Source organism: Channa argus, chromosome 9 (assembly GCF_033026475.1).
Source record: "Channa argus isolate prfri chromosome 9, Channa argus male v1.0, whole genome shotgun sequence".
Taxonomy (NCBI): domain Eukaryota; kingdom Metazoa; phylum Chordata; class Actinopteri; order Anabantiformes; family Channidae; genus Channa; species Channa argus.
The window spans coordinates 12508813-12523874 of NC_090205.1; the positions used below are offsets into that span (position 1 = coordinate 12508813).

General features: G+C 40.6%; 1 protein-coding gene across 2 annotated transcripts in view; it reads right to left on the bottom strand.

The window, feature by feature from the left end:
* col4a2 (collagen, type IV, alpha 2) overlaps window positions 1-15062 on the bottom strand; it is a 62575-nt gene that overhangs the window by 46156 nt on the left and 1357 nt on the right. The gene's annotated exons all lie outside the window — the stretch shown is intronic.

The following is a 15062-nucleotide window of genomic DNA, read 5'->3' on the forward strand; positions in this document are numbered from 1 at the left end:
TGTAGGATTAGCTAAAGGGGTGGAACACACTATTCGACTGTCTGACCCCAGACCCTTCCGACAGCGTTCTCGCCGCCTGACTCCAGCAGACATCGAGGATGTGAGAAAGCACCTCCAAGAGCTCCTATGTGCTGGTATTATTAAAGAGTCTCGCAGCCCCTATGCTTCACCGATAGTCATCGTCAGAAAGAAAAATGGGACCATAAGGATGTGTATTGATTACCGACTACTGAACGGCCGTACAGTGCCTGATCAGTACACTACACCTTGCATTGATGATGTACTGGACTCTTTGTCTGGAAGCAAGTGGTTCTCTGTTCTTGACTTGAGAAGTGGCTATTATCAAATAGCCATGGCTGAGGAAGACAAGGAGAAGACGGCATTCATCTGCCCCCTAGGGTTCTTTCAGTTTGAACGAATGCCACAGGGCATTACTGGAGCCCCTGCTACTTTCCAACGATTAATGGAAAAAACAGTTGGTGACATGAACTTGCTCCAAGTTCTTGTTTACCTTGATGACCTGATTGTCTTTGGAAAGACTTTAGAGGAACATGAGGAGAGACTTCTCAAAGTTCTTGACCGACTTGAGGAGGCTGGAATGAAAATATCTCTCGATAAATGTCAGTTTTGTCAGTCAAAGGTGAAATATCTTGGACATGTTGTGTCTGCAGATGGTGTATCACCCGATCCAGCGAAGATTGAGGCTGTTACTAACTGGCCACAGCCTATTGACCTGAGGACCCTAAAATCATTTTTGGGATTTTGTGGGTATTATCGGAGGTTTATAGCCAACTATGCCTCTATTGTCAAGCCACTGACTGAGTTAACCAAAGGTTATGCCCCAACCCAAAAGAACAGGAAGCATAACAATGACCCTACTAAGAGCTATCTGAGAGTGTCAGAGCCATTTGGTGACAGATGGGATCAGTCTTGTACTGATGCATTTCATCAGATCATCTACTGTCTGACCCATGCGCCTGTCCTAACGTTTGCTGATCCTCATCGACCCTACATCCTTCATGTGGATGCTAGCTTAAAGGGGATTGGAGCTGTTCTCTACCAGGAGTATCCTGAGGGACTAAGACCAGTTGCATTTGCTAGCAGGAAGCTGAGCCAGTCTGAAAAGCGCTATCCAATACATCAGCTTGAATTCCTGTCTCTTAAGTGGGCCGTTGTGGATAAGTTCCATGATTACCTGTATGGGGCTCAGTTCACAGTACGTACTGACAACAACCCTTTGACATACGTACTCACATCAGCCAAACTTAATGCAGTAGGACACAGATGGCTCGCTGCCTTATCAACCTATGATTTTGATGTACGATACCGACCAGGTAAGCACAACATAGATGCTGACCACCTCTCCAGAAACTTTCCTGATGAAGATGACTGCTTGGAATGGGAGACCATCCCACAGGATGGGGTAAAGACTATCTGTCAAAAAGTCTGCACGCCTAGAGCTATAGACAGTCCAACCAGATATGTGGATCAGTTGGGAGCATCCCCCGATTGTGTTCCTGACATCTACACTTTCCCAATGCACATGAAGTTGAGGTCATTAGAGCAACTCTCAAAGCCAGAACTCTTACATGCACAGAAAGCTGACTCAGTGATTGGGCCTGCTATTCAAGCAGTTGAGCAACAGAAATGGCCTGAGAATACCCTAAATGATCCAGAACTGTCACAGTTGAAACGGGAAGCGGACAAATTGATCCTGAAAGAAGGGATACTTTATCGGATGGGTAAACGGCCATCAGGTGAAGAGTTCACTCAGCTTGTCTTACCAAAAGAATTTCATGGGACTGTGTTAAAGTCCTTGCATGATGATTTAGGACACCTTGGCATTGAAAGGACAACTGACCTGCTGAGGAGTAGATTTTTCTGGCCTAAAATGTCAAGGGATGCTGAGCAGTATGTGAAGAACTGTGGACAGTGCGTTATACGAAAGTCACCTTGTCAAAGAGCAGCCTCTATACATCAAATCACAAGCAATGGGCCAATGGACCTTGTATGTATTGACTTTCTTTCGATGGAACCTGATTCCAAAGGAATGAGCAATGTGTTAGTTGTCACAGACCATTTTACTCGTTATGCCCAAGCTTTCCCCACTAAAAATCAGAAGGCTCAGACTGTGGCAAAGATCTTAGTGGACAAGTACTTTGTACATTATGGTCTGCCTGCAAGGATTCATTCAGACCAGGGTAGAGACTTTGAGAGTCACCTGATCAGAGATCTTTTAAAGGTGATGGGAGTGCGTAAGTCACGGACTACTCCATATCACCCACAAGGGGATCCTCAGCCGGAGAGGTTCAACAGAACTTTACTCTCTATGTTAGGAACCTTGACCCAAGAAGAGAAACGCCATTGGAGCCAGCACGTGGCTTATTTGGTCCATGCATACAACAGTACTAAGTGTGATGCTACAGGGTATTCACCCTATTACTTGATGTTTGGCCGAGAAGCTAGGCTTCCTGTAGATGTGTGTTTTGGAACATCTCCAGATGGGAGGGGAGATGGTCATTCCAGATATGTAGCAAGGTTGAAGGAGGATTTGCAGAGAGCATACCAATTAGCTTCTCAAGCAGCAGACAAGACTCACCAAAGAAATAAAAGATCATATGACAAAAGAGTTAGTTTTCAGTCCCTGGAAGTTGGTGATCGAGTCTTACTCAAAAACTTGGGGCTGAAAGGCAAACACAAGCTGCAGAGTCGATGGAGTTCTATTCCTTACATTGTGGTGGGAAAGATGCCCAACCTTCCTGTTTATAAGGTCAAGCTTGAGAATGGAAGAGGAGATATCAAAACAATCCATAGAGACCACATCCTCCCAATAGGGCAATTTGTGCGGTTTCCTGAGACCAAGAAGGATGAGGATTCACCTGTCAGGCCAAAGACCAGAGCAGAAACTCACAGGAAACGAAAGCAAACCTCACCGGACATGCAGATAATTTCGCAAGATGTTCTAGATTCAGACTCGTCCTCTGACTCTGAGTACTGCAGACCTCTCAGACACTATTGTACATACTCAGGAAACAGGGAGCAAAATACTAGGAGCCCTGTTAATCCCTCAGTTCGTCTAGAAGAAGAGGTAATTGTTCAGGCACAATCAGATGAGAGTCACCAAGAGACTGGTTCTGAGGTGGAACCTCTGGATGAAGAGAATGAGCATAGCCAAGATTCTTTAGAAAGTGAAAGTGATCCAGACCAAGGAAATTGTGAGAAAGACGAAGACCCTATGTGTAAACAGTCTACAAATCTGGCAGAAAGCCCTGTAATTTCAGGTGGCCAAAGATCCAGAAGGCTGGACTCACGACCCAAGAGAGCAGTGAAACCGGTTGTTAGGTTGACCTATGATGAGCCAGGAAAGGGCCGAGATCAGCCAATTACCATTATACATAGAGGTGTTGTAATTAAGATTGGAAAGGGTTAGAGAAATGGGTAATGATAGTCTATACTTTCTGTTGTTGAGGTGAAAGTTAAGTCTGTTGGGGACACCAGACATTTAGAGGGGGGAGGGTGTAGCCCAGTGATAAATTTAAATATTTAAAAAATATTAAGTGATTTAAATAGATAAATAAATAAAGTTTGTTAGATAAATAATTATTTACAAATGCACAGATGAATAAGTAAAACTGGGTCAAATTGTATATTTTGTTATATTGGTTGTAAAATGTTTCTGATATAAAATGTTGAATTCATGGGTTAAAATGTTTCAAATGTTTTGTTGTATGTGGTATCTATTTGAGGTGATAACGTAGGATTTTATTTTGTTAACGGAAGTGAATGTGAACATGCGCTGAGAACGTGATCAGTAGAGAGAGCGAGAGGATGTTAACGAGCTAACGAGTTAATTGAAAGGAAAAAGTTTGAAGCTGTACGCTAGTAACCTGTGGTAACAGTTTTAGATTGTCAGCTCGATAATCTGTAAGTGTATAGTTTTTTCTGATGGACTAAGTATTTCAACGAGACATACGAAGTGTTTGTCAGGAGAGGACCTGCTCGTCAATTCGATGAGGAGTAGTAACAGCGTCGACCGAGGGAGGCAGCTAGCTAACCAAGCTAACCCAGCTACACGTGTCGTGTTGAACTGTTGCTGATTTGGAGGACAGAGACACCTTTGGACAGGCTCTACAGCTCTACAGACGTCTGACTCGGAGACAAGGACAGAAGGAGTCGCAGGATTGGTTGGATATATTGCTCACCTGTGAAAAAGGTATCACATTTTATTTTGTTTGTTGCTCTAGCTGGAGTGAAGCGGCCACTGAGTTTTTGGTCACAACGCCCCCGAGCACCGACTCAGGCCTGCAACTATTTTTTGGTTTTATTAATTAATTGAGTTTTTGATAAAAGGACAGTTAAACATCTGTGACTCAGGTTAAACAGCCTTGAAGGGTAAATGTATTTTTTTTTGCTTTGATACTGTGGCATATATTTGAGAATATATTTTATTTGTGAATAAGGAATGCAAACATTTTAAGTTATTATATATATTTATATATCTTTTTATTTTTACTTTTCAATTAAATAGGGATTTAAGTTTAAACTATAACTGTTTGTGATGTTATTGCTTCAATAATTTCAGATAGTTCTAAAAAGGTTTCTTAAAGGGGAGTAAACTAGTGTATTTGAAGTTAGTAATAATCTGCTTTTACAGGTGAAACTCAAGGCTATAAAAAAATATTCAAGTAATTAAAATTGTGTTTAGAGCTAAGTAAAAGAACTCAGGGCCCCTCATACACCTAAAAGAGAGTAGACGGGCTACACAAATATTACATGAAAGATGATAGAATACATCTAGAAAAGGTAACTTTGTGTTTACTGTTTTCTCCAGTTATATTCAGATTGTGTGCGTCTGCGTCCCTGACTATGATAACATACTGTTAAAATGTCCCAAGGAAGCACGGCTCCTTCACACTAATGATATGGATGTCAAAGACGAAGTAGAAGCCCACTGAATTTGAAACACCTGTCTACTTTACACTCAAAGTCGTGATAAGACCTACTATCAATGTAACACACGTTTACTTGATGGAAACCTGCTGCGTGATATGCATTGATTCATATCTGTACCATATTTCAATGTCAGTGCGAGAGCGATGCTGCACTGGGTGTGTTTCACTCCCTGTGCCAGCTGAGAACAATCTCCCTGTAAGCAAGCAAGTCAGAGTCAACATCAGAATTAAAGTGGTAATTAACATTAGCAGTAAAGCTTTGTTCACAGCTGATTTTATCTCTCTGCTCAGAAAAAAATGACGAAAACTTCCGGTCATCATCAGGGGAAATGACTCAACCGTTTCATTAATTTTTGTGACCAAATACCTGAAAAACTAATGACAATCATATTATGGCAGAAAAGTGCATGTTTCTTCTCCATAAACGTGATGATAAAACACTAATTCTTGTTTCATGAGTTAATCTAATTAATTAGCTCCAAGGCCTTTCCCCTGCATACACACATACAGTATCACATGGTTTGGGTGGTTACAGTCTTGCTAAACCAAATTCCTGATGCTGTAATCTAAGGACTGTTCGCTGCTTTCTACAAAAGCGATAGATGTTAAACAATATCTGTTTGGACCCTCTTCTCAGGTGCAGTGAATTTAAGAGAACACAAGAGGGACTTTTAGTTTGACACTTTTGCATGGATAAAATAAGAAAAGAAGTAGAAGCCTGTCTAAATGACTCCTACACCCACGAGTGGGAATATATAATCATAAAACCATAGACGTCTTAAAAGTAAGCAAACAGACACACACACTGAAAAGAGTTGAAAAACAGATCTGGTGATCATATCATGCTGCTGATTGTTCTTGCATCTCTGTGTGACTCATATGTGGGCTGTAGGAAACGTTTCCTTTACAATACAAGTCTGATGTAGGAAAGAATTTCTGACGTCCAACGCTTCAATTCAACTGGTAAATTGTAACAGATACAATAGCGTACCTGGAGATGCTTGATCTGCACTGCAACTATATTAATTCTCTTTTTACAAAATAATTTTGTACACATTACGCGTATTTTCGAGGAAATCAAAAACACTCAAAACAAAGTGGCTTAAAAAGTGGGGCAGCCTGTCAATCAGTCACGTTTATACTTTCAATGCAGCTTTGACTTCCAGCAATAGTGCGACATTGAAATGAGTCAAATAATCAGATTTCCCTTGTTAAACAAACATACTCACTAAAACACACACACACACACACACACACACACACACACACACACACACACACACAAACACACACACGCACACACACACACGTGAATACAAAAGCCAGAAAAGCAAAACATAAAATACGTTTGCATTGGCCTAGTTTTTATAACTGAGACATTTCTTGATATAACACTAGATCTTGTTTGTGTGGTTTGTCGTTTTTCCAAGTCTTCGTGGTGGAAGAGAGATCGTGTGGCTCTGGTCCTGTCTGTTGGTAACACGCTCTTCATTTTGTACTGTTGCCACTTTGATTATCCATATGAACATGTTCTCCCTGTGTCATGCTTGCAGACAGGAGATGATACAGCAGGGCAAAATCAGCATGTGGTGTTACTGCACTGAAAACAGAGGATGGTGATGTTGTACAGATTGTAAAGCGCCTTAAAGCTAATTTAGGATTTGTGATTTTAAATGTATATAAATAAAACCTTGATTAGATGTGGTTTGATTCAAGGCCCCAAACCTCCATTAAGGTGAAAAGGGAAAATCTCCCGGTGGATATGATGATTAAAATTAGTCCGTACAGTTAATTCTGCTTCTTGCCACAGCAACTTCCTGTCCTATAATCTCCATGTTGGTTAATGACACACCAGTGCTATTATGTGGAATTGAGCAAACGCCACAGACTTGACAAGGAGAATGAGGAAAAAGAAAAACTCTACTTGGCCACCTCAGCCTGCTCGGCCTGCAACACTATTCTTTTTAATGCTGTACTTTGGGTTCTACCCTGTCAGTCTACTTCTAAAAATTTTAAAGTTCTAATCAAAGCATATGAACTATTAAAGTTTGTTTCCATATTTGAATCTGGGAGTGAAGAGGCAACCTTCCAACATGTCCAACATGTGGCTGAGTGGTAAAAAGACCATAATCTGGTCCTAAACACCACAAAAGCAAGAAAAGTGTAGATCCTGGAAGAACATCCCCACCACAATCAGACTCTGAGTCGGCAGGTATCCAAAATTATAAATACATATTACAAGGGTCAAACTGATCCTTGTACTTCATTGATACAGCTTAGATTCTTTTACTGTACTCTTTAACACATAATTCATTTTTTCATTCAGAGACTGCTTCTTTTGGCATTTTATGTAATACATTTACTTTTATATCAAAGCGTAACTTTTCTTTTGGCAAACTCTCAGCATAAGAAGGGCTTATGCTATGTTATACAACTTAGGGTACAGCAGGAAGAGTAGTGCGGAGACAGGAGGACAGGGTTCCTCCACAAACAGCAAGACATGACTTAGAGCATGAACATGAACAAGAGCAGAGGGACCTGGCAGAAGCAGGGAGAGGAGACTCCCACAGTGCTCCTCTGGCTTTACTCCAGTGTAAACACAGCTCTGGTTTCTGCCCTGGGCCTGGCACAGCTGGACCTTCCCTCTCCTTAACTGGCCTCAGGTCACACACATCTCCATTTCCCAAAGGGCCACACTTGTAATCAGGGCTTCCTGCTACAGAATGAGCTCAATTGAGACGGAATTAGACTCATATCTGCTTTAAGTCTTGGTGCTAAAAGGCCAACCTGTCACACATTGTTATGTTGATTCACTTGCTCTTCACCCCTCCAATCAGATGTTCAATGACATCCATATGCGAAAATCCGTTCAGTAGCATTGGGACTTCTGAAAAACCTGAAGACAGTTTTGTCTTTTTTGACTTTACTTAAGGACGAGATTAAGTTAATGATTCAGATGGTGGGATTTGTGTCCAGTTAAGGTGGAAATAGCACAAATCAGAAGAACAAGCTGATGTGAGTCTGTTCTTCTGTCCAAAAAGTGGCTCTTTGAGGCTAATGCCAGCAGGCTAACATGCTCACAGTTAATACACTCATGCAAGTGTCATATTTTCCATGTTCACCATCTTCATGATATTTGCTAATTCGCACTAAACAGAAGGGTAATGTTAATGTCATAAACCAAATGGCTGGTCATTTTAAATTTTTGATTTTGTGCTACATGAAAGGTTCCTTAATCTGTTTCAACTGCAATCCAATTCTAGACACCTCACTCAAAACCACAAATGTCAACTTCAAAAGTCTGAGGATCACCAAAGTCACTAGGCATAATTCTCTGGGCAACATGATACATGCACCAAATTACCCAGTAATCCATCAAATATGTGCGAAGATATTAGAGATACATTACAGATGGAGAGAGACATGGGAAAATTGGACATGTGAATTTAACTTTGTTAGCATTATTCCCATGAAAGGAGATAATTTTGTCTAATCAATTAGACCACAGCTGGGATTGAAACTGATGGTCTATGTCTCCTGTCCAGCATCAACATTGTCCAAAGCACAGCAGTGAGATCAGTGAATGTTCCTGAACTATCATCATTTTCACATACCACCTGTAGGATATGACCAGTTAAAACTCAGTGCACCTCCAGAAAAAACGAACATTAATCACACTTAAATATGTTAGTCTAGAAACTCAACCACTAAGCAGGCACCTGTTGAACCAAACAGTACATATGAAAGCTCAGAGTCATTTTGTGAGAGAGAAGGATGTTCATGGAATAAACATTGATGAAACATTACCACAATCCTTCCATCTGAGCTCACTGACTCACCTCTACTGAAGAGAGACACACAACCAGAGAGGCACGTGTAAGAGAGGGACATGAGTGGGAGGGGGGGGGGGGGGGGGGCAGAGGGAAGACAGACTGTCTGCCAAGTGTCACTTTAATAGAAAGATGAAGAGAGCGAGGGGACAGAAGACAGGGCAGATGGAGACCATGCTATAAAAGGAAGTATATGTACAGGGGGACTGAAGCCTGGGAGGACTGGGAAGAACAGCTTTGGAATTCCTTCAACACAGCCTTTAGGGACCCCTATGTCCCCCCATTAATCACTGTGAGATGGAGTATAGGCAAAGGACAAGCATGAATCTACTGTATATGTACAGTACATTATACAGGGACTTTCCAGAACCAACATCCAAAATCTATTTGCTTCCGAACATTATTCCAATAAATACAAGTCAGTTTAAGCTGCTGAAGTTTACTACACTAAGTGGCATTTACACAAACCAGAGAGGCGGAAAAAAGTTTTTCGTTTACTAAATCAAATTTATTTGAATAATACTTTAAAAATCTCGGTCTCGTTGACCAAAGTACTTTACACACACAAAAATGACAGCATAAATACATTTTATTAAAAGCTGCAGGGCCCATGGTTGATCTATTATTCAGGGGCAGACTAAAACTTTTAAAGGAGGTTGAATATAATAATAAGTCAGTTCAAAAGAAAGTGACATTGACTGGGGCTAAAATACTGTACATTGCTCTTCTATGTCACAGTGACACTTCCATCTTAATACGTAGGTACAATATATAAAGGAGATTTAAACCATGTGCACCTTTAAAATAGATAGGTAAATATAAGTTTTAAAATATAATAGGTATTTCCAATATGAAAAGTAGTTGTCTAGTCAATTTAATTGAGTCCAAAATGATCACAAACTACAAACCTTAAATCTGCCCCAAAGGGCTTTTTACAGCAAACAACACCTTCAATACCTAGAGCCTGGTTTTAGACACGAATTCCCGGCAAGACTACATGCAAGTGTACTTTGTGTGTGGCTAAGAAGACAGACACCTGTGTTGTAAAATTACTGGCATGCTACTGGATCTTTGGAAAGGCAGTAAAGGTCAAGTAATGTGATGGGAAGGAGTACAGTAATGTAAAGAATGTGGATCAGAAATGGGATCAAGAAATAAGGAAAGCACACAGCACACACTGGCAGGAGCCAATGAACACTGCACTTAACAGATAATCCTGTATAATGACTCCATATACTTATGGGTTTGGTGTATTTAAAGTCTGTATATAAATTGTGCGAACAGCTTTGAGTATAAATCTAAAACAACACTCTCTGGAGCAGCCAAACTATGTGGGGTCTCGCAGGACTGTAAAAAAAAAAACAAAACTCTCATACACATTTAACTCCATTCGTTTCCTTTTCCTGTTTGGATAGCTTCTCTGGATAATGTATGTTCTTTTCACACAATTCTGCACTAAGAAAGTTTCCCATAAAATTGAACTTGCTAAGCCCACAGATCACAGCCCACAGTCTGCACGTGCGAGAAAAAGAAAGTAGGCGCATGCATCCCGCCAATGAGGGAGAGCTAATTTTTCAATGCCCCTCAACAAAGTCCAAACAAACCTCATGCAGATTTACAGACTTTTGAATCACAGTTGTTCGTTAACAGCAGTGTTCATACAGCGACCGTATGTGCAATCTTGTTTTAAGAAGTGTTCTACATGAATGGGGGCACACGGCCAAGCTCCCCAGGCCTTTCCTTACTGTTAGAATGCAGAATCCCAGAGTTTAATCAAATAATAAGCACTACAAAGTCATGTTTCACACACCACAAAAACACTATTCCTGAGGAAACAAAAGGTTTGCAAACAAAAGACACATAGTGTTTCAATCCATGCGCACGTGACCGCACATGCACATGTTTCTGTAACACAAGCGCAGAAAGGTCGAGGAGTTTACCACCAAGTTGAGGGCAACACCTCGGTAGAAGCTGCATGCCACCTCTGCCTCCATCTCTCTCTCTCTCACACGCGCACGCACACACACACACACACACACACACACACACACACACATCAGTGACAGGGAAGCCCCACACATGGGCTTCTCATCTGAGATTTTGGCTTCCTGCAAACCAGCACAATGGGCTCTTCCCCTGATTGTTACAGCCAGGCACTCCCCATATCACAGCGACTATTTTGGCAAGGGATGTGCTAGCCATTTTTCTGCCCTTATCACAGGCAGACATCTTTCCCTCACCCTGGACACATGCCTTCCTCCTCCATAAAGCATTCACATTCGAGAGGTCAGTCACGTGTCTACTTTCCATGTGGTGACCCCTCACACATCCCTCTCAAACTTTCCCAAGTGAACAGCACGGCCGTGTAACTAAACTGAACTACATTTTCAGACTGTGAATCTTTTTTCCTGTTCTCTTAAAGATAGTTATGAAAATACTGTTTGTGTCCACAGACCAAATTTCCCCTGACCCGCACATCCACTCCCAGCATGCTCAAAACATCTTAAAATATACTGTCAAACACACAAGAAAAAAAGCCTCTCAAAAATGTACTATATGAAACATCCTGTTAACATTACTGCGTCGAGAGCCTTCCTTCCTCCACCAAAAGACACTGATAAGCGGTATTAGCGTGACTTTGAAGACGCTCACATGCTTTTGTGCACAGAATCACGCACAAGGTTCAATGCTGCCAACCAAAAAATGGCACCTTCATGCAGCTTCATGCAGTGAAATCCAGCCATTGTAGTGGGGGTTGATGCATTGGAAAGTTCAAAGAGACATAATAGCAGTCATTCTCAAGCATGCATAATGTTGCACTTGTAAATAATAGGGGCAAAAACAATGCACATCTGGAAAAATCAGTAGAGGGAGGGGTCTCTGATACTGTTCAATAATCCAACAACCACTTTGGATGATGCACAATGAGGCCTTCAAGACACTGGTACACCCTCTAAAAAATAGGCCTGTTGAATGTTTAATAGCTTCAGAAAAACCCCTCCACCCACTATTTTTTGTGTGGTGGTGTGAAGCAAGTAATCTTTGAACTATTTCTGGCAGTTTTTCTGCGAATGCCTTCAAGCAGAGAAAGAAATTCAGAACCACTGTAAACATGCTTGTCTTCCAGTATGGTTGGACAGCAGGTGTTACTTTTCAAGTTTAGCCAAACTCTTATTTTTAGAGGCTTCTCAAACTCAGTGTACTGACATAGTTGGAAACATTGCACCTCATGGAGGGCCGCTTGTTTACAATGTAGAAATTCTGAAAATAAGGAAATTAAACATCACGTGCAGAATTACAATCCAACAGGCAGGAGAATCCCAAATCTAAAATGTCATGTAAAGTCAGATGGTGGGAAACAGTTGTACAGCACAGAGGCGGGGGTCTGATTCAAACAACTCAGTCTGTCCCAAGGGTCAGATTTGAATTTGATATTAAGTAGAAACACATTTTTTCACACACAGTGGAGAGAAATTACCTGTCAGATGGAAAACTTAAAGTTAAAAGTTTAAAGATGTTTCCTTTTTCACACGTAAAACCAACTCATCATTTACCTCCTTATCTACTGTTCTTATCTACTGAAGATGGCTCTTTGTTATCTTTTCAAAAATTCTATGTCCACAGATTTAATTGTGTTCCAAAAAGTCAGATGCTGGTTCTACGTCAAACCCAGAAACTGAAGCTAATGTTAGCTATTTGTATAATCAATGTGAGCTGCTTCTTCTTTTACAGTTAACTAACTTGCATGGAGCATGTGGATGGGCTCCAAACTAAAATTAGCATTCTGCTTCTCATTATAACCACCTTGGAGCAGTGCTGCACAATACACAGAGGAGCTGAGCTGTGTCACACGCTTTCAATTGAGGCCTGACCAAATTTAATGAAAGCAGAGGACAATGTGGCCTTTTTAATCACACCAGAGAAAGAAACTTTTAATCTTAGAGACTTTAGTATGATATTAAATGTCTGACACAACCAGTGATCATCTGACATGCTGCACAAGCTGCAACAAACAGAAAAGCATGTTCACATCATATGTTCAAATGTTCACAAACATGCAACAAAACTATGCACACATGGAATCAACATTTTAATGTGCACCTTCGCCTACACTGGAAAGAAAAGATTAAAGGACAGAGTAGGCAAGAATGAAAAGCAAAATGACGGACAATTTTTATTAGCTATTAGTTTGGCCCACTCAAGCATGGCAATAATGAAACATCTGAATTCTCCCTTTCACTTGAACTTTTATGACAACTTGTGTGCGAAAAGTAAAATCCTAGTAATAGTTTTTACAAGTGAGAAAAACAATAAACCTGTTTATGTTTAACAGAAATAACCGAACAGTATTTTCCTAACCCAAACAGTGTTTTGGTGTACAGTGTAAAGTCCGCCCAACTCATAATGAACATGTACTTTTCTTACACTATGGTCCACACAGCATGGGTTCATACACCCTCAGGTTTCTCCACACTATAAAGTTTTTGTAGTTTTTGTGCACGTGTTCAGTTTGCATGGAGAAAAACTAAGGCGGCCAGAAAGCTCTAGCTTTGTTTTTGCAATGGTAAATGGTAAATAGTTGCTTATATAGCACTTTTATCCAAGGCACTTTAGAATGTTTCTTCCCATTAACCCATTCACACACTGATGGCAGTGGCTGCCATGCAAGGTGCTTACCTGACCCACCGGGAGCAACTTGGGGTTCAGTGTCTTGCCCAAGGATACTTCGACATGTAGCCAGGAGCGGGGATCAAACCACTGACCCTGTGGTCCATGGTCAACTGCCTTACCAACTGAGCTCCAGCCTCCCCGCAATGTGCATATTACCTTAAAGCCCCAATAAGCAATATTTTTACTTTAAAAAACATTCTAATGGTGCACTGGCTCATAATGAAGTGAATGGCTTCCCTGCCATAACCTCAGCCTGCCACAGCATGGACTATGCAAATTTAGAGTCCAGTCCTGGAGATTGGGTTCTGCTTTACAGAACTATGTTCCTTCATCATCAGAAGTAATGTTCAAGTAGTGTATAAAAGAAAGTTATAGTAAAATAATGAAAATGTATCGGTGAAAAAGTCACTGCATCCCCTTGATAATCCCTCTAGGTAATTACCTTTAATATGTACAGTCAGGTGTCTGATCTTTAATAAAATCCACATTTCCACAGTCAGGCATATTAACAAACTTTTTATAACTACTCAGTTTGGTTTGTTCTAATTACTCACATTACATCAAACAAGATTGTTATAGAAATGTCAGACTACATCATAGAGCCTCCATCACACTGCTGTTAGTGTTACTCTCAAGGAGGACCCAAACAAACCGGGACTAGTGTTTATGATAGTGATCTGAAAGTGAAGAACCCTTATCAACAGCAGGTGAAAACCCATAGCAAATAGTCTTTGTTGTTGTTGTGTGAAGTCTTTCAGTCTGCAACCTGGATTTATCTGCACTGTAGACCTCTGTCTGCTCCAAGAAATTATTAAATAAATATAAGACAGATGTTTTTCCAATGGGTTTTTTTTTTTTTCGTTCCAAGACATTTTGTTGAGAAGTTTAAAAAATAAATTTCCACAAATTATCTAAATCCCCACAAATTAAAACCACCAACGATCTCACACCTGCACAGTTGACTGACTTTCGAACTCTGTACGAAGTTATGACGATTCAGAGTATTTGTGGCAATGTTTGTAAAGAATTTATCAACCATGAATCTTGAAATGAAGAAACAGTTTAACCAGTGGAGGAGTGTGTGGCTGAAGTGTTTTAAATCATGTTTAAACAACAATGGAGGCCTACAACACAGACGAATAAGGTAATCCAGCTGCAGACTGACAAAATGGGAGAAAAGGTCTTAGTGTGTCTTAGTGTCTGTATGGGCTGAAGTTTTATTGAATACAGATTTGAAAGATCTCAACCTATTGTAATATATATTTTAATATTCAAAATAAGTCAAAATCATGAATATGGTTCCACTAAACAAAATGTGTTAAATGCATGATGTTCAGATACAGTATCTATTCTTTCGTTTCTCTGGCTATAAGCCACTGGTTTCCATAATGAACCAGTGGAGTGTGAAAATTCATCTATCCTGCATCATGTTAATGATCAGTATTATTGTGTGATATAGCAGATGTAGGACAGATTGAAAAGTGTTCTCTGCATTATTTTACCGGCTTATACTGTGGGTTCAGGGTCACCACAGCGGATCATTGTCGGCATGTTTCTACCGGGCTTGGACCGGCACTGCACAGCTGGGGATGGGAATGGGCTGTTGGAG